Source organism: Phascolarctos cinereus, unplaced genomic scaffold (genome assembly GCF_003287225.1).
Source record: "Phascolarctos cinereus isolate Bilbo 61053 unplaced genomic scaffold, phaCin_HiC Scaffold_2;HRSCAF=192, whole genome shotgun sequence".
Taxonomy (NCBI): Eukaryota; Metazoa; Chordata; class Mammalia; order Diprotodontia; family Phascolarctidae; genus Phascolarctos; species Phascolarctos cinereus.
Genome location: NW_027555625.1, coordinates 404,777,307 through 404,800,277, shown reverse-complemented (window position 1 = coordinate 404,800,277; position 22,971 = coordinate 404,777,307). Strand labels below are relative to the sequence as shown.

Sequence of the window (22,971 nt, the reverse complement as noted above, 5' to 3'; positions counted from 1 at the left end):
CCCCCTTTCAGCCTCCCTTGTAACAACCACAACAAAATCAATTAAGTAAAAGCAACCAACATGGTAGCTAAATCTAACCTTTCCTGCCAGTAGAATGTAAGCTCCTTGAGGGCAGAGACTGTTTTGTTTTGGTTTTGTATCCCCAGCACCTAGCATAGTGCTTGCACATAGTAGGTGTTTAATAAATGGCTATTAAATTGAATTGGCTAACTGAGGCCTCAATTAAATCCCCATGAGATTTAAAAAAATAATAATATTTAGTGCCACAAGATTAAGGTGCCCCTACCTATTATTTTCTATTTTTTTGGTATTCTCAGTTTCGTAATAACTACATCATATGTTCAGCTATTCCGATAGCCTTATGGATCATTTCAAATCAGCTTCAGGTTCCTGCAGTTTATTAATCTGAGGCATACATCTTCACAATGAGCTAGAAATGAGGGCCTGATGGGAAGAAGTTGCAGAATTTGTGATGGCAATAAATTTCCTATTTCTCCTAAGCTCTGATTTCTGGTGAGTACCCATGGCTAATTTTCCCCTAGGCTCTCAACCTAAGAGAACAGTCTAATTTAAATGGTGGACAACACCTCAAAAAGAACATAATTAGATTTCTGCTGCACATGCATGGGGAGTGAGAGCAAGGGTCAGAAAGCCTCCTGACTAAATTAAACCCAACAGCAGCTTGCTGAGGCAGTCATGCTTCAATCCCAGGGAAAAGGGAAGAGGCAGACTCAAAGCATATATAGGCTGTAGAGAGAGACTATTCAATGGTCTGGTGCATCAGTCAACGTGGGGCTCCCAAAACACCAGTTGCAGAGTCACCTGGTAGAGCTTCTGGGAGGAGCCATCTACTCACAGTTGTACAGGAAGCACTGGCCCCATCCCAAATCAAGGCCTCTTGAGCAAACCTCACCACCAGAGTCACCTTCCCACATCACAGCAGTGCAGTCTACAGAGCTATTTCAGAGGGAGGAGGAAATTTTCAGGAAAGTTGCCAAGAAATTGCATCAGAATTGCTGAAACTGCTTCTGTCTTGTTTCCAGAGTAGTGTCTAAACTCACACAAAGAGACCCTAATAAGGCCCAGAATACACAAATAAAACCAATGAACCTTATAAGAAATATGCTTATCACATAATCTCTTCCTGAAGCCACACTTAATTACAGCAATAGCTAAATGCCACAGATACTTAAGTCTGCATCTCTGTACATACAGTCAATTCTCAAATGGTCCCATCTATGAAAAAGATCAATAATATGGATAATCTAAAACAATATTAATCAAAAATTTAATTATACTTGGTTTTGACATATGAGATTTTTTGCAATGCATTTGCCATCTTAATTATTCTTTGTTTAAATTAATTTTTAAACGTGTCTATTTTAGCTGAATAAACTGTATTTCAGGAAGGTGGTCCAGGACTAAGCCGAATAATGTAGGGAAGCCAGCCTGGGAGCAGCCTTTCTGTGTGGATAACACATACTTGTAGAAAAGACAGCTTATGGTATAACGATGCCCATTATCCATCCACAACTACACGAGCCCACGTAGGCCCATGTATGTGCCCTATTACAGGAGCTCCCGCAGCCTCACCAGAGCATAAGGGGACGAGCGCTAGATTCTGAAAACAAGGAAACACAAATTGAACCGGAAGACAAGCAATGGTTCTGTACTGGAGCACAGTCCAGGTGCTCCTAGGATCTGGTTCTGGAACAAGAGAAGGGAATTCCTCAGTACCAAGCCTGTCCAAATCATTAAAGTGAGATGAGCCTTGTCACAACTTCCCCTTCCAACCAGTAAAATATTCTCTGAATTATTCAAAACTCTCACTAAAACAGTAAAAACAAAAACAATAACAACAACACACAGAAGCCAAAAAACCCTACTTATCTCCTTGTAGGAAGACAGACCTTCTCCATTGTAAAATAATGTATAGCATCTGCCATCATGATTTTACTGAAATACTACACTTGTTTTATGGAGAAAGATCCTTCCAGCAAAAAATTCTTTTGTATAACAGAGAGGAAACATGGATCGACACCAACACATTCTACATGACAGGAGTTTCCATAGCTACTTTCTCCGTAGTGAAATAAAAAAGATGACTCACTAAACTTGGTACTTAAAGCTAGCTGCTCTATAGAGCATCTTCTTTAAAATGATGTACTAATGTAATGTTTTGTAAATTTCTAAATGGTTTTAAATGGGATATTATCTTTTTCAATAAACTTACATATTTTTCTTAGGTTTTAAGACTCTTTTACTAGCTCTGAACAGCCTGACCCAGTCTACAAAATGTATACCTGGGGAAGAGAAAAAAGTATTAGCTTCCAGTACTGGCATTCAAGTCCCTCCACAGATCTGGCTCTACCCTTCCTTCCCAACCATCATGTAGTCTATGTTTCTGTTGAACTGGATTGGTCTGTCCCTTGTCCTGCCTTCTCCCATCTCCATACCTTGGCTCATGCCATCTACCATTCCAGAAATGGAATCAGCTACAATTTTATCTGCTGAAATCCCTCCCTTCTTTTAAGACCCAACTCAGGAGCTAACTTGTTCATAAAACCTTTCCTGACTCACCACACTACACTACCCCCAAATGAAAGTGATCTCTCCCTCTCCAATACCTCTTAGGACTTTGCCTGGATTTCTCCTCTGTGCTTATCTCACTGCCCTTTGTAGCACAGTGACTTATCTACATGGCATACTCCCCTATAGACTCCACGAGAACAGAATCTACATCATATCTATGTATCCTCAGTCTCTTTGTACAGAGGAAGTATTTAATAAATGTTTGTTGAATTGACAAAGGATACCTTAAGGTTCTTGAGGATGAAGAACGTTGAAAGTTGGCAATGCCACTACTCATTGACCGGAGAAGCCTCAGGGAGAGTGGCATTGTTGTGCCCATTCTGGACAAGTTTCTGAATTGCCACAGTGACCACCTTGGGGGAGCCCTTGGAGTGGAAAGGGAAAAGACATCAACAGCAGAGGTTCCATGGGAACTTAGCCCTGATAAAGAAGACATGGAATAATATTTCAGAAGATTGCAGTGGGTCAGGTCCAAGAGACGGAGAGAATTTCCTCAGGGAAAACTACATGAGTGATAAGAAATCACACACTGCTGTTTCAATAGAGCTACCACAGAACCAATTGCTTTCATGGTGGGGTAGCAGCTTGAGTACTGGACTTGGAATTGGGAAGATCTGAGCAGAAATCTGGCCTCTATCATCTACTACATGTGTGACCCCTTGAAAGTCACCTACCCTCTGCAGACCTTAGTTTCCTTATCAATCAAATGAGCCCATGACCTTAAAAGCCTCAGCCATCTGGAAAATACGGTGTTATTATCCCTACTGAAATAAAATGAGTTGCCCAGATCACATAGCTAGTAAGGGTGGGATGAGGCCTATAACCCATATTTTTGGCACAAGAAAATTCTGGGAGGTTGACTGAACAAACACAGTTGTTATTGTCATTCAGACATGTCTGATTCTTTGTGACCCCATTTGGGGTTTTCTTGGCAGAGATGCTAGAGTAGTGTGCCATTTCCTTTTTCAGCTCATTTTACAGAAGAATAAATTGAGGCAAACAGGGTTCAGTGACTTGCCCAGGGTCACACAGCTAGGAAGATAAGTCTTCCTGACTCCAGACTCAGCATACTGTCCACTGAGCCACCTAGCTGCCCCTTAATGAAGAGAATCCCACAGGATCATAGAGGTAGAGCTAAAAACCACCTTAGAAGCTATGTAGGCCAATCTTCTCATTTTACAGTTGAGGAAGCTGAAGCCCAGAAAAATTAAGTGACTTGTAATGCAGATAGGAGGTGATAGGCGTTCCCTGACTCCAAATCCAGGACTCTTTTCCCCAGTTCCTCTTCTCTCCCAGTCTTGAGGTGTTACAATTTCATTAATTAAACTGAGATTTCAACATAAACTTTACTTGAAGTTCATTTTTAAATTCCATGCTAAGAAACTTGTTACATGCCAGGAAAAAAAAATGTTGCTTTTTTTTTTAAAGAAAAGAAAGAAAATTATACAATGGGCACAGATGAGCTAGATGTTGGAAGTAACAACAACAGCAAACCTTGGGACAATTCTGTATTCAGCACTTGCTCCCTGGCACTCCAGTGTTATTCGGCTGCATGAATGGGGCTAGCTCATTGTACCTTTGAAAACTTTTCTACACAGCTTCAAGCTCAACCAGGCTTCTGTGAACTAGTTCATGTCCTCAGATTTCTACCCAGCATTAACCAAGCTAGATTCTGAAGTCTTCCAAACCCCAGCGTCCTTCCCTGCTATGGGCAGGAGAGAATAATGGATGGACCTAGCACTGGAAGGGACCTCAGAAACTACTTCTGAGCAGAAACTACTCAGAAACTTTGTTCTGAGTTTTGTCAAATCAGGGATGACTCTGGGCAAAGCTGCAGTTTCCTCACTGACAACATCTGCCTCCCTGTGCATATAAGCCAGTAGTGTTCCTGCCGCTCTTCGCTCCGTCTCTATACATGAGACAATCAGAGCCTGGAACACCACCTGCCCTTTCTGGTACATTTATCATTTATACTGATGGTCCCAAATGAAACTCATTTCAGGACAACTGACTGACATAATTAAGTCCCAGGGTGCTTTGCATATTTCACCAAGATATGGCCTCACTGTATGCGAAAGAAAATGAGTTTTGAAATTAAAGCAGATTGTTAACTATTTTATTCCTTATGTTTTTCATTAAAATGGCAATGTTTATTATATGAGAAATGGTCTATTTCAGATGAAGTGCTATTTAAATGAAACTAAAGGTCTATTTTCTAAAGAGGCATTTTGAGGGGTTTCAGAGGGAATCTTATTTTGGCTTATGCCCAACTGAAATGAAAAGCTAAGGCAATCACACCAAACAGCTATCTGATCTAAAACAAATAAAAGCTTGTATTATTGAAGAATTTTAAGAAATAGTTTCTATAAGGTCTTGGGATCTTTAAACTCACTATACTGAATCACATCCCACCAAAACCCAGCTTCCTCATAGAGAAAATATTGTTTTTAATCATCAAGTAAATGCCGAGAGCTCCCCTCCACGTTCGAATTTGGCTCTGTAAGTGGCACAGGCATTTCAGGGACAGACAGACATGGTCACAGTGACACTGAAACTCAACTGTCAGCCAAATGGGGCGAGTCATTCGGGCAATTTGTTTGAATAGTTATGCACTGCTCAGCACTTCCACAGAGTTCAACGAGGCCCTTGGTAAAGGATGGTCCCATAACCAGAAATAATATACTGGACAAAAAAGAAAAGATAAAAGGATGAATTTTCTTAAGGAGAGAAACAAAACACCTTTTGTTGCTGGCAGTGAAATACAGAAAGAGAAGAATTGACATTTGCAAGACGTCTGATGCGCATTCCTTCTGGGAATGCTTCCCAACCTCATCTTCAACAATCCTGGTCTTTCTTAACGCTAGCACCTCCCCTCTGAGAATATCTCCAGCTTATTTTGTACATATCTTGTTTGTACACAGTGGTTTGCATTTCACCTCCTCCATTAGACTATGAGCGCCTTCCGAATAGGGACTCTCTCTTTTTTTGCTTTTTGTTGTATCTGTAGCATTAGCATGGTCCCTGGCACATTATAAGCACTTTATAAAACACTTGTTGACTGGTCATCCATCTCCTTCAAGGCCTGGCTGATTCCTCCAACCAAATTTCCCAGTCATCTTCCACTTGCTTTCTGTCCTGAATATTTTCGCAGTTTGTACTTCACGATCTGCTCCTCTCTTTGTTCTCCAATTTGGCTCATATTTATTGTCAACCCATATAGGTGGTTGTGTGTAAAAGGAAGTGTTTTCCTTTAATTTTTGTACCTTCCACAGTAAATCTTATAATATCATACATGATAGAGTACCCAGAATCACAGATTTACTGCTGGAAGGAGCCTCGATATCTCCTTGTTCAACCCCTTGAGTTTATTCAAAGGATGAGGAGGCAAAACATACTCAGAGAAGGGAGATGAATTGCCCAGGATCAGACAGATAACAACAGAGCAAGGATCCCAGTCCAGACACTTTCTATTGCACCACATTTTCTTGAAAGATCACAAAATCTTTGAATTTAAGATTTGGAAGGCGAGAAGTCAGTGGTTATCCATTCCAACGTGTACCTGAAAAACAATCTCTACCATAACACACTCAACAATACTCATCTAGTACTTCCTTGAAGATCTCCATTGTGTGGGGGTGGTGGGATGCTCTTTAATTTGAGCTATTCACTTTCCTGGAAAAATGAAGATGCCTCAGTATTCTTCCGCGTACTTCTTTTCTGGAGTCTTAAAGTCCAAAAATAATCACAACAACTTGAACAAGAAATTCAAACTATTCTGTTTCTCCCCTTCTCAGAACAAAGAAAATGACAACACATGTTTAGCAAAAAGGGACAGAAGGGAAAAAATAAAAACAAACCAAAATATGAAAAATATTCAGCACTGGAGATAGACCAAAGCTTCCCAAAAAGGAGTTGGGAGATCAAAGTTGCTTATAGGATTTATAAGCTGGAAGGGACTTTAGAAATGGACTTACTTCAAACCCTTCATTTTACACAGGAAAAACTGATCAGAGTTAAAGCGATTTTTCCAAGGTCAGCAGTAAATGGGATTTGAAACCAGATCCTCTGACTCCAAATCTATTCTTCTTTCCACTACATGATGCTTTGAGAAGAGGTATAAAATTGAATAAGATGAATAAGAGAAAAAATTCAGAATACATAGGGATAGTAAAAGGAAGCCAAAAAAATGGGAAGAAACCAAGAAGAATCCTGGAGGGGACTAAAGGATGCAGTTGCTCCTAGCCCATCTCCATTTATAAGTTATACTGATAAGTAATAATGAAGAAATCTCTATGGAAATCTATGGATCTCTAAGGATATTCTATGGGAATCTCTATGAAAATCTAAGGAACTCTAAGGCAACTCTATGGTGGAAAGATTGTAGAACTTAGAGTCAGAAGGATAAAGGTCTAGTTCTCTCTCCCACAAACTGCCAGAGAGACCTTAGACAAGTCACTGCTCTTTTCCAGACCTTGTTTCCCCCTCTACCTACAAAAATGAAGAGGTTTAATGGTCTCCAAGGTGCTTTCTAGCTAGAAAGGTCTATGACTCTATTCTATAGCTCTAAGTGAATAAAAATTCTATAATCTGCTCTATCAACACCATAAAGACGAGGGAGCATCCTATTAGGATCTTTATGGCACTGTTAAGATAGCCAATATTGTCAAGGCCACCCAAAGTCATTACGGCATATGATAGTCTGTTATAGGTACTAAGGGGCTCTTCCACTGTCAAACAAATTGATATTAAAAGACAGGCTTTATAAGGACAAGGCACTACCAGAGGCTACAATATCCAGGGATATTCAGCTGATTACCAGTAGTGTAGGCCAGGAAAAAGGCAAATTCTTGCCCATGCTGGTCCATAGGATGATTAATTTAGAACCAGAAGAACAGGCCATTAATTGAGTTTGTTTATTCCAACCCCCTCATTTTATAAGTTACAAAACTAAGTCCCGGAGACATGAAAGGACTTGTTCAAGGTCACAAAGGGAGTAAGCCGCAGAGTTCAACTTCACTTGCTTTCAATTCAACAAACATTTACTAAGTAAGTCCTCTGGTTTTGCAAAGGCAAAAACGAAATAGTCTCTGACCCCAAGGTGCTTATGCTGTATTGGGGGTAGGGGGAAGTACAACTTACACATAATTAAACAAATACAAAGTATACACAAAGAAATTTCAAGATGGAGAAAATGCTAATAACTAGGGGTGAGACAGAGAAAAACTCTGCGTGGGGAGGGATGAATGTTTCTTTCAGGGAGCAGCATCTGACCTTGACTTATAAGGAATATAAGGAAGAAATGAGATCTAAATCCAGGTTTTCTAACTCCAAATCTAATTGTCTTTCCACTACACTGACTATTGTTAGGCAGTACATGCAAAGTATAGGTATGAGAAATGGAATCAGATTAAAGTAATTCAGCGGCCAGATGTCAGGGGATGGAGAGAGGAAGGCAGAAGCGTTGTACAATCAGAGCACAGGTCCCTTCCATATTTCAGTCTATTCATGGTGGGAAGAACAAGAGATTTAGAATAAAAGGGCTGAGGGTTGAGTTCTGACTCTACAAGCCATTTAACTTAATTTAAACTATGAATCTCAGTTTCTTCATTTTGAAAACAGATGTACCAATACCTTCATTACATTCATCCATGTTTTGTTAAGAGGAAGACACTTTAGGAATGATAAAAGGCTAGATATGTGCTGTCATTGTTACTTGATTCTAGAGTTTTATTTGAATATCCTAGGATGACAAAGCTGATTAACAGTGATTAGAACTGCTTTAGATTGGAAACTCCTTGGAATCTGGAACCTTGTGCTACTCTGTTTTTGTTTCCTCCACAGGATCTAGCACATTATCTTGCATATAACAGGAGCTCAATAAATGTTTGTTGAATTGATCTAAAAGAGAAAATACTCCCTGAAGTGATGATGTCACAGGTAAGAACAGTCTAAGGGAGAGATCGCTGGATTGGGCTAGAAGTCAAAAGACCTAGGCTCCAGTCTTGACTTTGTCATCAATTTTTAACATATGATAGAGTCATGAGAATATAGAAATAAGAGTTGGAGGTGACATCAAAGGTCATCTGGCCCAACCCCTACTCATATCATGGAGTCAACTCATTTCTTTGTAAAAGTGCCTCTTTGTAGAAGAGAAACAACAATATCTACCTTACTAATTTCATAGATGGGTTATAGATTATGCTTATTAATGCATCGTGTTTTTTAATACTCAAACACCCTAATATTCTCCTTTGTGGAACCTTGTCTTATGACAATAATGATAGCAAAAACCTGATAAAGCAAAACCATCTTAGACAGTAACCAAAACTGACAGTTTATTTATCATTCTAAACCAGGAGCTAACCTGGTGTCTCTGAACTTAGTTGTTTTTGTGTTTTAATAACTGTGTTTCAATATGATTATTTTCCTAAGGATTTTATTGTATGAATTTAAAAGAATTCAGTAAGGGGGTCCATAGGCTTTACCAAACTTCCAAAGGGATCAAAGACACAAGATTGACAATTAACAATTAATTAACAAGATTAAGAATCTCTTGTTGTAGGTCTATTGTTTACCACTTCTTCACCAAGATGAAGGAATATGTTCCAATTATCTCAAAATAATATTGATCATTGTATTATTCTGAATATTGTTGCTTTTATTATGTTGCTTAATTTACATCATCATAATCATTATATTGATAAATCTACTGGTTCCATTCTCTTGCTCTGAATGGGTTCTCTAGTTCATCATATTCACTCTTCCTTATGAAACAATAATTCCATTACATTCCTATAACACAACAGAGCTAAGCCCCAATCAATGGCTATCTACTCTGTTTCCAGGTTTTGTTTTGTTTTTTTGAGTGATGCCATAAATGCATTCCTAAATGTGAAACTTTTTTTTCCCTGTCATTAACATTGGCATATATGCACAATAGTGAGATTGCTGTGTTAAAGAGTATTAACAGAGCGGTTGAACCAATTCATAATTTCATCAGCAGTATATTAGTGTTTTCCTGCACCTCTTTCAACATTGACCTATTTTGATCTTTTATTATCTTTGTTTCACAGGTGGGAGGTGAAACCTCAGAGCTGTTTTAATTTGCCTTTCATTTATAATTAGTGATCTGGAACATTTTCATGTTTCTTAATTGTGTTTTTCTTTAAAAAATGGTTTGGCTCAGATCCTCCAACTACATATATTATAGAATTGATCTTAGTCTTATAAATTTGTGTTAATTCCTTACATATTAAAGTGATAAGATTTTTATCCAAGATGCTTGATACAAAATCATTTTCCAAATGACTAGTTTCTCTTCCAATTATAGGTTCATTGGCTTTGTTTTTGCAAATGTTTTTAAATAACTTTATATAATTGAAGTTGCCTGTTTTTTTCTTTCATAATTTTCTCTATCTCTCGCTTGGTTAAAATTTCCCCAACTGTCCCCTGCTACAACTTCCAATCATACTTGTAAAAAGGACCTCCTTCTATTCTCTATTTTTTTAAATGATGGATCCTTTTACATTGGGTTCAACTGTCCATGTATATATAGTAGAAGGTACCATTTTGAACAATGTAAGGTAAGATGCTCATATAAAACTATTTTCTCCCCAACTTTCCTGGACTTTTTCTCATCAAATAATCCTTTCCCCAGCACTTTCTGTTCTTATGTTTACTGAATATTGCCCTTCTGTGCCATTTGTTTCTTGGGCTTACTTAATCTAGGACTGACCTACTGCTGTATTTTTAAAATCAGGAACAAATAGTTTTGTTGGCAATTTCTTTATAATATAGTTTGAGACCTGGGAATGCTAATACTTCATTTCTACTTCTAAAAATATTTTCCTTGAAATTCCCAACTTAATTTTTCTAGATGAATTTTATTTTTGTTTAATTTTATGAAGTACCTAACTCCTTGATAGTTTAATATATGATTAACTATGCAAGTTAATTTATATAGTATTTTTGAGAGGTAGCATGATGTAATGGTTGGAGTTGTAGCTTCAAAATTAGGAAGACATAGGTATAAGGCACACCTCTGATACATGCTAATTTTTTTGGGGGGGAGGATTGGGGTTTTTTGGGGGGGCCAGATAATGGGGTTAAGTGACTTGCCCAGGGTCACACAGCTAGAAAGTGTTATGTGTCTGATGCTGGATTTGAACTCAGGTCCTCCTGAATCCAGAGCTGGTGCTCTATCCACTGCGCCACCTAGCTGCCCTACATGCCAATTTTGTGACCCTGGACAAGTAACTCAAACTCTTCCTGACTTGCAACTCTCTAAGATTAAAACATGTAGAAAAGCTACCAATATGGACCAGTAGGGGGAATTTCCTCATTGTTAATTCCCTACCCCATGCCCAATAAAGTTATTCTTACTGTACTATGGAGGTGTACCCAAGAACACAGGGTCCTCTCCATTTCTTCATTATTTTGGCAAAAAAAGTGTTTTGTAGTTGTAAGTTCTATGAGTGCTTTCGTAAGATAACTGTCACTTGTATCATACCTTTACCTAGTTATTTTAAATGAAATTTCTCTTTTTATCAATTCCTTAGGACTATATCAAGACGTACATGTTTTTATGGATTTATGTTGTAAATTGATACTTGGTTGAAGCTATTGATTGCCTCAGTTTCTTCACTGATTTTCTAGGGTTTTCTGAGTAAAACATTATATTGTCTTCAAACAGAAATGTTCACCTCCTCTTTGACCTTTAAATTGCCTCTAATGTGCACCTTATGGCTAGAGCCAGCACATCTAGATAAATCACTTGCTAAAAACTACTTGGAGAGAAGAAGTATCCTTTTATTTTTGTGCATGAATTTACTGGGGAATCATTCGATATTTTTTCATCAGAAATAATGCTTTCTTAATTTTAAAATATATACTTTTATCACATTAAAGGTTCTTCCACGTCTAATACTTTGGGAGGGAGTAAGAGGGTTAAGACAAAAGATTGTTGTATTTTTAAGGATTTTTTTTCTGTCTGTTGATTTAATCTTATAAATTTTATTGTTTGTATGATTAATGATGATAACTATTTCTCAGTGTCTAACCAGTCTTTCTTCCTGGTATAAGTCCAGTTTTGCTGTAAGGAATAATTTTTAATATACTGCTATAGTCTCTTTAGTAAAAACTATATTGAAAAAATTTCACAACAGTATTAATTACTAATATTTGATATACAGTTCTTTATCTCTGCTTTATCCTTTCCTTGGTTTGGTCATTAGGATCATAAAAGGACTTTGACAGGACTTTGTTTTGAGAAACTGTTTTGTAGCAGAGGAGTTAACTACTCTTTAAATGTTTATTCAAGTTAATATATAAATCAATTTGTACCAGGTTTCACCCTGTTTCCTGCCCCCAGGCCATTTTACGTCTTGTTTAATTTCTCTTCCTAAGATTTAGTTATTTAAGATAGTTATTTCTTTTTATGTTAATTTGGGTGATTTCTCTCTCTTCTTTAAAAAAATCAAGTTAAATAATGATTTATTAATTTTCATTGGTATCCAAAAACAGTTCCTTCTTTTATCATTTGAAAAGTTTAATTTTCAATTTTATTTATTTCTCCTTTAACTTTTAAGATTTCTTTTTACCTTTGGGGGCACTGTCAATTTGTTGACTTTCTAGTTGTTGTTTTCCCACTCAATTAAATAAATGTTTACAGAGATATAAATTTTTCCGAGAACTTTGCTAGCCATATCACATAAATTCTGATACGTTGTCTTGTAATCATTCTCTTTAACATTTTTTTCTTTGGGTTTCTATGGTTATTCATTGACCACTCACTATTAAGGATATCACTACATAGCCTCAATTTTAGTCTTTATCTTCTGCTCATACTTCATTAATTACTGTTTTTATTATGTTATAGACTACAAAAGATGTCCTAAGTATTTTTGTAACTTTACATTTATGTATAGCTCATTTACACCCTAGTACATGACCAGTTTTTGTATTGATACCATGTGATGATGAAATATCTATATTTTCTAATATTCCCATTTAAAAAGTCATCAAAGTACTTTCAATTCTAATTTTACAAAACTCTTTTTTTCAACTGTGTATCTTCCTTTTTATTTATCTTTTGATTAGATTTCTCCCTCCCCCCTTCTATTTCCCTTTCCAATGCCAGGTTAGAAGACAATATAATCCTTTTGGCCACTATCTCCCATCATCCACTTCCTTAGTTTGATTAGCATTCATTTGTAGCATCACTTTCCAAGAAATGTCCCTTTAATTAATGTCTTTATTTATTCCTTTCTGTTTCTATAATACCCTAGAATCTAACTGCCTTTATCTTGCAAAGGAAATTATTATTTAAATAAAATGGAAGAGACAGCAACGGTATATCAAAAATTCCTTTCTTTTCGAACACATTCTTTTCCCCTCATACAAGGTGAGGTTTCTGGAGTACAAAAGCTTTGATCCCACCCATAGCCAGCCCGACTCCCAGCACATGTATGAACCTCTACCAAGTTCTTCTCTCTTTCTCTTTAAAGACTGCTTTCTGTGATGCCTCATTGCCAGAAAAGTTACCTTGTGAAGGAAGAAGCATGATGTGGTAGGAGAAGACTTGCATTCAGATGCAGATGGCCTTTCGCTCAACCCCTGTCTATACTAAGGCCAGGAATTCATCTCTCTGAGCTTAAGCATCAGAGTTTAGGCATCTGTCTCTTAACCTTCAGTGGCAGATATTCCTGGAGACAATGACTTTCCTTCCCTTGCAGTGGAAAGTATCTTGAGAAGCATGGCACCTTCTCATGTAAAGTCTCTGCGCCTGGACAGGACCCACGATGAGGTTTCCATTGTATGTTGTACATCTCTACAGGGCCATCAGGGGTGGGATGATGGATATCAGACTTAGAGCTGGAAGAGACTTTAAGGGCCAGTGAGTCCAATTGCTTCATTTTGCAAAAGAGATAACTAAGTCACAGAACAATTAAGTAACTTGCCTAGGGTCACACAACTAATAAGTGTGTGACAGTGGATTCAAAACCAGCTGGACCTAACTCCAGGTTCTATGGTTCCCATTCTCAGTCCCACTCCCCACCTCTAAGGGCTTAAGAGTTCTCCCAAAGAGAGTCAGGGATAACAAAAAAAGTGCCCAGAACTTCTCCTTGCAGGTGTATTCCTCTTAAGGGAGAAATGGGAAGGCAACGAGAACAGACACATGAAGCTGGGAGGCACAGGAGCCAGAATGGGGAATGCTTTGTACACCTAGAAGAGAAACAACAAGGCCTTCTATTGTTACTTGTATTGTCTTACTGTGGCAATGAGCATGTATGAATGTTTTTCCTTTATCTTGTTCATATTACTTCATCTGTGCATTTCTTGATGTTCTGAGGTAGAACTGGGTTTAGAGGCAACATTCTATTCTGGCATGTTGTCAGAAGTCTCCCTCATTAATTGTTATAAGAAAAAAAGGAAGAGTGCACATGGAGATACTTCACTGAATTCTTAAGAAAGGTTGTACAGGCAGAAACACTGTTGGACTTGGATTCAGATTCAAATCACGGCTCTGACACTACCTATATGAGGCTGAAACACTTAAACACACTGGGCCTTGGTTTCCTCATCTGTAAAATGAGAGAGTGGTCTAGATGATTTCTGAAATCTATTCCAGCCCTAAATTTATGACCCTACTCTAAATTGTTATTTACTTTTTAACGTAAAAGCCTCACAGTTGCTTAAAATAGATACTTGCTTAATGACCCATTGGTTATTACCGCCACTGCGTGTCAGCCTCATATCAGACCAGAGGCCTAAGGAAGGCCAACCCTGGGTTGGGCATATTGGACTGTAGTCTTGACCTTCAGCTCCTCTCTTAGCTTCAGAGTCTAGAAAGGTGGGAATTTACATTAAAGCATGACTCCATGGAATTTCTTTCTTTCACATCACAGTTCCCAGGAGATGGGTTAGTGAAGTTCCTGGATCACAGAATACATGATATTCACTAACCAGATGCTCCAACAGTTTCCTCCCCACCCCCCAGTGATTTTGTTGGCCACTTCAATCCTTGGACTACAACCAGAAGGAATGATGTTTCTATCATACAATTTTTCCTTCCTGTCTGGGTTCCAGGGCCTGTAACAAACATATGGTGCCCTGTCTGTCTCTCATGGGATTCTGTTCACAGCCCAGCTGAGACAACAGCTTAATTTTACTTCACAAATCCATTCAATAGTATAAAACAGGGCCATATAAGAGACTATGAAACATAAACAAAAACTGGTGATGAAGGCAAGAGAGGCTTCTGGGGGCAGGCAGCTCCAGTTAACAGGCAGCCACAAGAGGATTAGAACTCAAGATCTCTGGAAGCTGCTAAATGGGACAAAGGCAAGTCATCTGCCTCTGACTCCTCATGTAAATGAGCACATCATATCATAGAGTATCCACAGCTTCCACTGTTCAGCCCCTTTCCTCTACATAACTGAATCCCAGACCTGTTTTCTTCATTCATGATAGCATCTAGGCATGATGCTTGGCATATATAGCTCTTTACCCATATGGTCGCAACCTATCTTTCCAGCCTTATTCTACATCACTGCCCTCTCGACACTCTAGAGTCCAGACAAGCTGATCTCCTTCCTATTCTTCACGTGTGATATCCTATCTTCTTTCTCCATGCCTTTGCCTAGAAGGATCGCCTTCCTCATCCCATTCCCACCCCAACCTCTTGGAATCCTTAGTTTTCTTTAAAGCTCACCTCAAATGCCACCTTCTACAGGAGATTCTTCCTACACTCCCAAGTTGCGAGTGAGTCACCATAATATTATGTTATATTGATGTGGCAAATGTTTTATTTATGTGTACAATAGAACACAGGCTCCTTGAACACAAAGACGACTTTTCCATTTGCTTTCTTTTCTCTAGCTTCCTGTTCAGTAATTGGCAGGTATCAGGCACTTCATGAAAACTTACTGACTTATTGATAAGATACTCAATATTCAACTGATTGATCATCTACATAAATATTATTGATATAAATGTGAGTTATGATTCCAAGATCAACTCACCTCAATTCTCTAAGCCAGTAGTTTCTACTTTTATGCTCACGTACCACACCAGCAAAGTTTTTTAGGATATTCTGCAAATTTATATTTGTAGTACTACCTATAATTTTTAAAGGATGAGAAAAAAGAAAATAATATTTGATTCCATAAGAAGTAATTAGAATTTATTTAATATGGCAATAATAATCTGACTCACGCTTTGGAAAAACTCCTTTGGCAGCCTTACAGAAGATGGATTAGAATGGGGAAAGGTTTAAGGCAAGGAGACCAGTTTGGAGACCACTATAGTTGTCCAGGTGAGAGATGATGGTAGCCTCTACTAGGATGGCAGCTGCCTGTGTGAATGGAAATAAGGTGATTGCTGCTAGGGATGTCACAGAAATATACCAAAATTTGGCAACTAACTGAATGTGTGTGGTAACAAAAATGAAGAGATAAAGATGACAATTAGGTTGTGAACTTGGGTGACAAGAATGATGGTGGTACCCTTGATAGTAATATGGAGTTTTGGAACAGGAGTGAGTTGGGGGGGAAAACCTCTAATCTGCTGCAACTTATCTATACCTACTTATCCTTTATGACTTATTCTTTTCAACTCAAAATGAAAAGGAACAAGGTGTCATTCTCATTCACTAATCACTTCCCTGGAGTACAAAGCTGACCTTCCATTGGGTACCTCTCACAACCACCAGTTGATCTAGGGGACAGTAAGTGAGTATACTGGGAAAGGTAAATTTTCCAAATGGCACCTTACACAGATGTAGCTGTGGATGCCAGGAGGAGTTCATACCCAGCTCAAAAAAGGCAGAGGAAGGGAGGTTAGGAGCTTACAGAGTGGAGGGATAGAGTAAGTGCCTTTAGGGAGATGAGATTAGGTTATATTGTGTTGAACATAAGTCCTAGGAATGCCAGTCAAAAGGAGGGTGGGATATGACCCACCTTTCTATCCTGATTGGTTGATTATATACTCCTTAGGGTCAGTTCATAGTCCCTCCAAGAAGCCCTACTCCCATTTCAGATATCATTGCTCTAAACTGCCAGTAATTCTAAATTCCTAACACAATCTCCACCCTCTTGATACACTTTGACAGGCAGCACAGTACAGTGAACAGAACACTGGATTTGAAGTCAGGAGACCTGGACTGAATCCTGACTCTTGATATTTACTCCTTGTATTAATATTAGACAAGTTATCTCATCTTTGAAATCTCAGTTTCTTCATCTGTAAAATGAGGATAAAAATAATGGCACTACAATCTCATAGTTTTGTTGTAAGGTACTACAGAAATGTAAACTAGCATTATTTTCAAGAAAGCCTGGTGTAGTGTAAGAAGCAGGAGACCTGGATCCTAATCTGAGCTCTCTTACTAGCCAGTTGTGCGAACTTGTAAATGTCACTTCTCTACTCAGGGCCCATATTTCCCAATTTGTGAAATGATGTAACTAGATGAAATGACCTCTAAGATCTTTTCCTGTTCTAATACTGAATGTTCCATACCTTTGCTTGTAGAATAACTCAAGGACAAGTGAAATGTCTGCTTCATACTGTACGGCCAACAAACAGGATAGGGGACACTGCTGAATACAAGCTTTATGAACACACTTAAAATTATTAGCTTAAAATTAGATCTGTTCAGACCTACTTACAAAAGCCAAAATATGCTGGGAGACTTAAAGATAATGCCATTAGGATTCAGTGCAATTCTAGTCTTTCAGAGTAACGATATTTTTTCAGTACTAGTTATGGTAAGCTTCATATTTTTCTCTTTTCCAATCCCCTGGCCGATGTCCTTGAAATCCTCACGTATCCTGCTTACATAACAACAATGATGGGAGGGCAGAGAGTCAAAATGGGTTAATTCCAGCTTCTTTAGCACTAGACCTCCTCATGATCATTCCCTGGCCCTACAGTCCACAAGCTATGTATTATTACGACATATGCAAAAACTTATCATCACCAACAACAACATTTATAAGAGGGGATTAAATTCCTGTCTATGTCAAGTAAAGATCTGCTCAAGAGACAGCAGATGGCAAGGGAAAATGTTCTGTGTTTGTATTCCCTGTGTGTTGTGTTTTTGTGTGTATATTGTTTTGTGTATATGTGTGTGCTATGGTTATTAATTTATATCTATGTGTGCGGTAGTACCATTTGGGGGATTTTTTAGCTGCATTATGTCATTTCTGCTGAATTCTATTTTCTCCTTTCAAATAAATGTTTTGTTGATGTATACATTTTTAGATCACTGTTACTTCTCAATGACCAGACCCACCCCCTCCATACAATACAGCCTTTTCTTATAATAGTCAGTGAAAAATCATTTAAGTACCTACTATGTGCTACATACTGTGCTAAATGCTAAATAAAGAAGTATAGTTAAGTAAAACAAACCAACACATAAGCCATTTTTATAATGCATGCCTCATTCTGTATCTATAATCTCCCACCTTTCTACTAAGAGGAAGGAGGTATGTTCTCCTACAAGTCTTCTCAACTCAAAATGAGTCACTATATTCTTTAAAATTCTGATTTCTTTCAAAATTATTTTTCTTTATTCTATTGCCCTCATTGCCTACATGTGTTGTCCATTGGACAACAAAGCATTAATAGGCAAGGAAGAATGAGGAATGAGACAGTCAATCTAATGTACCATCTTTCCAAATTGAGCTTTTTTTGACTTGGTTCCATCACGTCAAACTAGTGAGATAACTGGAAAATTAGGCCATTAAAGGTGCTAGGTTATTAAAACCATATTTATTGGTTCCCTGTCACCTATAAAATAAGTTTAAATTCTTCAGGATAGCATTCAAGGCCCTTTGCAATATGATTCTAACCTACTTTTCTAGACTTCTTTCCCATTACTCCCCCTCACAAACCTTAAATCCTAGTAAATATGGCTCTCTCAGTCTTTCTTGAATAACCCCTATACTTTTTTGCCTCTATATATTTGCTCAGTCTTTTCCCTTTGCTTGGAATTCCCTCTCCATATTTATTCAATACTCAAATTCTGCCCTTCTTCAAGACACAGCTTATATATTCCTCTACAAAATCTTTCCTAAAAAAATAGTATGGTAGAATGGAAAGAGCATTGATCTTATGGTCAGAAAATCTGAGTTCAGCTGCGGGCTCTTATTTCTACTAGTTATGTGACTGAGCAACTCATTTCATTTCTCTGTGCCTCAGTTTCCTCATCTTTAAAATCAGTATAGTAATATTTGCAGTTCCTACCTCACAAGATTATTGTAAAGAAGGTGCAGGCAAATATCAAAACATTACACAAATGTTATTTGTTGTTATCATCCAAGCAGATGTTCTGAAAGAGTTTCCTCTTCTTAATCCCCACAGTTATTCCTATGCCTATGCAATTTCTTGATGGTAGGTATGTTTCCTTATTGCTCTTTGCCTCCCCTTAGCACCTTGGACAGGGCCTAGCACCGTGGACAGGGCCTAGCACATTAGTAAGAGCTTAATGCATATCTGATGAATTACCATTGAATGTGGACTTCATCTTGAGTTTTTTATCGGAGGGCCCTGCACGAGTAGCGTCAGAGAGCTGTTGTTTCCAATCTTTTTTACCCTGAGAACAGGAAGTGAAGTCAGAGACTTCTGCATGAATGGTTTGGCAGTCCTGATTACCTCTCATGGTTCAAACCTTTTCTGGAGTCTTCAGCATTGCTGGGCGCTGAAGCAGCAGGGGACCAGGCTTGTTTCAACTTTTTCCTCTTAACAAACTGCTATGAATTGCTACAGCAGGCACAATGCCATCTGCATTTACCTTTTTTTAATCACACAATAGAACACTCTGTGCAAAATTGGGGGTAATTAAAAACAAAATATATCACCCAGAGGCTTATTTTTACCACCAAAAATAAAAGCTAGGCCCCATTTTGAGCCAAAAAGACTTGATCCTTCCAAAAACCTCCTGCAAAATAAATACCCTGTTTGTTCTATGGATGCTGCTTAGGCAGGCTGCCGCTACATAGCCACCATGGGACTACTGTCTACAACTGAACTGTCTTCATGGTAGGAAGTAGGGACAGGGAACTTCACAATTTACTGGACTAGGTGTCACCTAAATTTTTATCATTCACTATCTATAAATGGGAGGACAGAATGGTGGGGGAGTAAGTAATATGTGCTGTGATACCTCTAGCACCATTTTCAATGAGGTCTAGGAAATTTCCTTTATACTGTAGCTATCTTGAGCCTCAGTCTCTTCATCTGCAGAATGGGGACAATAATATATGTATTCTCTACCTTACAGGATTTTTGTGGGAAAAAAATCACTTTATAAACCTTTAAATGCTATAGAAACAGGAACTGCTGCTTTTATTGTTGCTAGTGGAGTAAAGCAGAGAAGGTCAAAGAAAAGAAAGGTTACCCATAAGTGTAAGGAATACAGGGTCTGAATAAGGACACTTAGAATCATTAAAGCTTAGAGGAGACTCTTTCCCACTCCCATTTTACAGATGAGGAAATTGAATCCCAAAGAAATAAATTATCTTGCTCAAGGTCACAAAGCCAAGAGCAGAGCTGAGACTAGAACTCAGTTTCCTAAGAACCATCTCAGTGTTTTTCCAACTTCACCCATGCTGACTGCTCAACAATGGCTTTAGATATCAGCCTGTAAGTCAATTAGAATTAAGTGCCTGCTATGTTTCAGTCACTGGGCTAAATGGTAGGGATACAAAGAAAGTTAAAAAAAAAAGTCCTTGCTCTCAATGAGTTCAGTGCATGTCATACCCTTAAGGGACCTCAGGTTAACCTGACAGGTGAGACTGATGGGAAAGGGGAAGAAAGAAAGGCATTAGTAATGTGAGAGCTCCATGGGAAAGCTACTTGTGGTTTGTCTGTCAACATCAAAAATTAACTGTGCAGGCAGGCAATCTCCAGAAAAATTAGCAATGGTTATTTCCAGCAAACGATAATTACAACGCACAGTAGGAAACAAGGGAACACCAATCCTGGTGCTGTAACTCGTGTAACTATAACGTGTAACATTTTTATAACAATGTTTCCACTCTTAAAGATGAGTGAAAATGTCACAATTTATCCTACCGAATATCAGCACAAAGCAACTATCCACCACGAGACATAATTGAGTACTTCTGAGCTTGTCCAGTGTTTGCCATAAATATTGATTGTATAATATTCCTTAGTAATGGGAAATAGCCAATAAAATCGCATCTGGAAAATTAAAAGTGATCTTAGAATGAAGGTTCTCCTCCCCTTCCTATTTCAATTTAAAATTAAATTGGGACATTCCATGCTGAAAGTGACCCCTGACTCCACAGTAATTAACTTCCCACCATTATTTCCTTTTACATGGTAAAGATATTTCTATTCTAAGGAGTGCTGGAAATAATGTTTTTTATCTTTTTCCTTTTCACAGATGAAAGTCTGTTATGAGAAGGCTACCTCCAGTTTAGACATTTTCTGTTTCCTGGAGAGGAGAGCTAGCCCTACCCTGCTCCAATCCCAGTTAGAATGTTGACAACGATTCAACACAACCATCTTTCCATTTGGCTGTACTAAACTCAAGAGCTAAAGATACTGATAGCATATCATAGGAAGAAGGACCTCTGTACCATTTCTGAGTTGAGATTACACAGAAAGGCTCTATCTGTGTCATGTTAATCAAGTCACTTAACCTCTGTAGGCCTCAATTTTTTTCATGTATAAAATAAAGAGAATGGACAAGATATAGCAACTCCTAAATTCCATTCTATTGAATTCATTAAGCTTTTGTTAAGTTCCTACTGCACATTTGTCAGGTGTTATAGATGCTAGTAAAAAAATACAGAAATAGAAAAAAACATCTTTAAGGAGCTGACTCCTTTCCTTTACTGGGAAAAAAAGGTAGAGTTCTTTCTAGATCTAAGTTCTAGGAGCTATGTAAATCAGAATGCAAAATTTCTTACCATCACTTTCTTTCCTTCTCTATCACTGCCCCACACCTATCCCTACCAGTAAGTATATATTTTCATTCTTTAGAGAAATCAGGAGAATAGAATGTTCATAGAATCATGGGTTGTAGAACTGGAAGGAAACTTAGAAATTACCGAGCTCAACCCACTCATTTTACAGGTGAGCAAACTGAGGCCCAGAGAAATCAGAGGCTATAGAGGTACTAATTAGTATATTAGGCACTCAAGCCCATGTGTCTTGACCATAAATACAAAACTCTTGCCACTCGCCTAAGGTGCAAATATAATCTTTTGCCCCTCAACTTAGAGTCAATAGACCTGCCAGACTAGACACCATCTTGCCAAAGTGCTGTGGTATAAAGAACATGAACCCAAATAGAGAAACTCCACTTTTCCCCAAAATGCCAAAGTCTCAAGCCCAGTGACCACGGCAGCAAAGCTAGAGAAGACTGAAGATCAGAGACCAGAATCAATGAACCACATGTTCACAGCACATGTTATAGCAATGCTTGGCACAGGCCTCTATCTGGTATTAAAGAAGGATTAAAAGAGACCACAAGGTCACTCTGCACTTTTAAAGCAGAACACAACCAGCAAGCATCTTCCTCAAACCCTTCTGTCTTTCACCCTCCTACCCAATAAATGTAAACCTCAAGTCCTTGAAGGAATACACCAATGGTTCACATTAGTCTTCTGTCTGATAACTTGGTGTGGCTGAAGGGTGACAGACTATAATGTACCAGTTCCATTGACAGTTTGAAAAGACATGAAAGGATACAATGTAGAGAGTCTGTAATTTGTTAATTGGCCAAATGAATTGATTGCCATTTCTTTACATCTTGGAAAAGTAAGAGATGGGATGTTCACAAAAGTTATCTCTAAAGTGCTTTAAGATCGTTGTAAGTAACAGCGTGCATTCTAAAGAGATATGGGTAGATTACCAGGACAGGCAGGTAAGAGCACAGATATTTAACACAGTCCTGCTGTGGAGAAGCAGGTGGGCCACTTGTGTGATGGACTGCCTCAGCAGGTTGTGTTTATATAAAAAAATAAATTTCTGGAAGCATTTCACAGACCTTTGCACTCTTTTCATCCAGATGTCGGTGCCTGAGCAAATGAGTGGAGATAGTTTATATCTTTTTTTTAATGTGCTTCATGGGCTCAAAATCTAATATGTTGACTGGTTAAGGATGCTGAAATAGTGAGGTGGGTGAGCTGTTGTGTAAGTAGGGGTAGGTCCCTATTGAAGACACTTAAACCTGAGGCCTTAATATGTTGGTTTAAAGTAAATGGGATGAAATCTGAGTTATTTGGAATGGAACTCGCTTATGTAGAGAGGAGAAATATAGGAGAGCCAGGACAATGATTTACCAAAAGACCGGGTATCCCCACCTTAGAGGAAAACCATAAGTTTCTTGGCAGAAATCATGTC

The 22,971-nt window shown here is 38.2% G+C and overlaps 1 protein-coding gene across 2 annotated transcripts in view; it reads right to left on the bottom strand.

Moving 5' to 3' along the window:
- DOCK2 (dedicator of cytokinesis 2) overlaps positions 1-22,971 on the bottom strand; it is a 499,735-nt gene that overhangs the window by 240,942 nt on the left and 235,822 nt on the right. The window lies entirely within an intron of this gene.